The sequence below is a fragment of the Anopheles arabiensis genome, chromosome 3 (assembly GCF_016920715.1).
Source record: "Anopheles arabiensis isolate DONGOLA chromosome 3, AaraD3, whole genome shotgun sequence".
NCBI classification, from domain to species: Eukaryota; Metazoa; Arthropoda; class Insecta; order Diptera; family Culicidae; genus Anopheles; species Anopheles arabiensis.
The window spans coordinates 37,026,526-37,030,319 of record NC_053518.1 but is presented as its reverse complement, the minus strand read 5'-3'; positions in this window follow the sequence as shown (position 1 = coordinate 37,030,319).

Genomic DNA, 3,794 nt, shown 5'->3' with positions numbered 1-3,794 from the left:
CGCCCCACACGGTCGTGCAAGCTTTGAGAGACAGCGAGAGAGCGAGATGGAGAGCGAACAAACCTTGGCGTTAGATGTTTAGAAGGAGAAGCTGCTGCGCGGGTGGCCACACATTCAATTGGGGGGATAGAGATGAGTTTCTGAAAATCACAGACAAACAAAAAAGGCAAAACAGGGTGTAAGGGGGGCTTTGCTCCCTCCGCACATGCTCTAAGATTGTGCCCCAAACATTGATCGCGCCGTTATAATATCGTTCGTTGTCGTCGTTGTAGTTGTAGTCTTTGCCCGTGCCCGTGTAGTCGTGATATGAGACGAATTTTCTGGCATGAAACGGAACGAAACCTGCCCCGTCACAGGTTGAACGGATGGGATGGTGGTGGTGGTGGTGCGGAACACTGAAACCCTTCATACAGTGCAAGTAAAGGCGACCCCACTACCCATCGCCATCGCTTCATCATCAAACCCCTTTTGCCATCAGATTTCCCCATTACACCACCATGCAGGCCGTGTGGCCGTGTGTTTGTGCTCGCCCATACAAACCGACGGTGCTTATGCGTGTGTGCAGCAGCAGCAGCAGCAGGGGGGGAAAACGCCTGCCAAAAAAGGGCGAGCAGGAAAGGCCGCGGGAAGCGAACGATGCCCGGCGCGAACGATGCCTGCATACTCACAGAAACATGCGCACACACACACGCAGGCCAAGTGCTGGCAACCGCACCAATTTCTAGGGCACGTGGAGGTACGGCACAACATTTCGACCGGATCGTGTTGCGCGCGGCTCGTAGGGTTGTTGGGGCGGGTGAGCGGGCGGTGGTGTGGAAGGGTTGCGCGAGGGAAAGCCGCACCGAGCAGCGCGCGGGCTCTGACGTCACGCGCGGCGCTCTAGGGGCGAGGAATGTTATGCTTCGGGGATGGTTCGTTCGTTCGTTCGTTCGTTCGTTCGGTCGGTCGGTCGGTCGTTCGGTTTGCTGCCGCGGGTGGGGAGAATTCGTCGAACCCGAACCAAAGCCAATCGGGCGCTGTTCGTTCGAGAGGGGTAGGTTCGGGTTTTTTGGCATGCCGGCCACAACACCAGCAACAGCATCAGCGGCAAAACATGAAAATCCAATCTCTGGGAAAAAGGATGCTAATTGATCTTCACCTGTTAAGATCGGTTTAAATTCTGTCTTTATCAATCAACCACAAAGTAGACTCCGATAGGGTCATTTTGAAAATGCAGGTCACATTTACCATCTTACTTTTAACACTAGGTTTACGGGCGTCTCTTATATACCTATCTCTACGGACACCCGTCAAGTTTACGGGTGGATAAAAATACGAATATTGCTTAAAATCATGAAAAAACCTATTTTATTAAAATTATTAATCGTTTAACGTGTTTTGATATCCAATATCTTTTCGATGGCAGATTTTGACCGAAGTCCGCGGGAGTTTCAAAAAACACGAGGAATAAGTTGATCAGCAATTCCGTTTGAGGCTACTTTATTAAAATGATTTAACAAGATTTTTTTTATGATAATAAGTGGTTTATTATTATTATGATATTAAGTGATGGTCTGTCATTCCTACATTTACTTTTAATGAAAAATGTTATAACTTAACTAAATAAACTAAATGTAATCAATCCACCCGTCAATTTACCTGGTTTCGTAGAGATAGGTATACCACACATGTTTCTGAAAATCTATGAAAGTTATGAAAATAATACTTATAGTACAAATTCATAGTATGTTGTTACAAATTTACGAAAAATAAAAATCAAGGTTAAACAAAATGTATTTCACTTCAAAGTTTAAATTCTTTCAGATTGACCGGTTCCGTAAACCTAGTGTTAAACAAAGAATTCCATTGCAAACATTACATTAAATATCATATTAAAAAAATAACATAAAGAATGTCGACTCCGATCCGACTCCAATAATTTTGGAACTCCAATAATTTTGGACCCTGGTTGGTAGGTCCGTCCAGCATTATCCGGAGTCTTCGACTCCGGGCGACTCCGAACGACTCGGACGACTACGACTAGTAGTACGACGGAACTAGTGATTCCCATTTTCTCGGAGTCGAAATCAGACTAACAATAGTCGGGGTCAGATCGGAATCGTGGGTGTGCTCCAGAGATCACAACATTAGTAGATACTACAATCTATCAGAGGATAAAGATCCAAAAGTTATCAAAAAAGTTAGTAAAAGACTCGAATGAACACCTGGACATGATTGACCTGCAGATAATGTATACATCATGTAGTGGAAGCTCATGAAGGAATTTGGATTTGTGGGGCAAAAATCATTCAATTACTCATTAAAGAGATACAAATATAAAACAGCTGTAGGCATTATCAGCAACCTTGAAAAAAATCCAGTATGCGTAGGGATTTTGTTTGGCTAAGTGATCGTAGAAGTCAGCACCGACAACAGCAAAAGGTCACTATATAACCTGAGGAAACACTTCACATCAACAAAGACTTCGCGGCAGTCGAAATGTAGAACTGTTTCGAAGTAGTTCCAGTATTCATGTGGGACACTGAGTTACCGACCCTTGACCAATGACACTTGAAATAACGTTTGGCCCTGTATAGGTGTAAGGGCATATGAAGGAGCAGTATGAACTGTACAGTCACACAATCACTTGCTCGTCAAACTCAATAGCACGCCTTGTTACTGCTACATGCGCTTTTTAGGACACTTTACATGGGCAAAGAAAAATTTACACCAGTATGATATGACCAAAACATGTCAAACCATGGGTAGAAAGAGGTCGAGAATTACAAATTTTCAGCGATTTTATTATATGGTTATAAAGAACACAAAAGTCATTCAACTATACTACACTGTAGATCGGCACAGAGTACTTTTGAGCAAATTTCTATCGATCTACAAAGTTATACATTTTTTCCTACTCTACTACTACTCATTCTCATTTTTTAGACCCTTAGATACTGGACCTAATAACATTTGTGCTCTCGGCAAAGATGAAACCTTGAAAACAACAGCAATTTTATGATTGTCGTAGCATTTCTTTGTTGTTATGTAGCCTTCCCAGTATGACGAAGCTCCTAGCACTAGGTTTTATGTTCAGTGCAGCTATTAATTGAGATGGCGGAAGCAAAACAGAATCAATGCCATAAAATTAGGCCATTGAAGATGCGCCTTATCAGCTAGCAATAAATCTGAACTAAGTACGGTACAAAAGATCAAGGCAAATGGTATACATTACTGTAAAATAGATGCTTGTGTGCTGAAAATGGAATGGAGCGAGAGTTCATCACTTCCAAGTGAGTCATCTAGCGTAGATATTAGATGCATTTCATAACATATGTCGGTGTTTATGCCAGATTCGCAAATCTATCTAATTATTAAATTATATGGTGTCATTTTATAGGCATTCGTTAATATATTAATCAATCACACTCTAGTTTAGGCTTAGATTTAAATGATAGTACATTAATACTACATTGGCATGGAAATTCATATTGCCTGGAAACATTCCTTCACGCAACCCTCAAAGGGTATCTTATATACCTGAAATGATATTATTTCAAAATTAATCCTATTTAGTCTATGCGTGATTGTTGTTGCGGCCATCCTGCTTTGAATCTTCATGATCAACAATCATGCGATCATTTGCACTCATGTCTTTTGATTTGGAAAATGGAATCTTTATTTATAACATGTTTGAAGAGTTCTTTAAATCAGCTACTGGGTGCATAACAAAGAGTTTCCAGACTCTCATTTCAGGCAAATGTGTAAAAGATTATGTATGCCGTAACTTTTAAGACCACGCAGACATAAAGCTG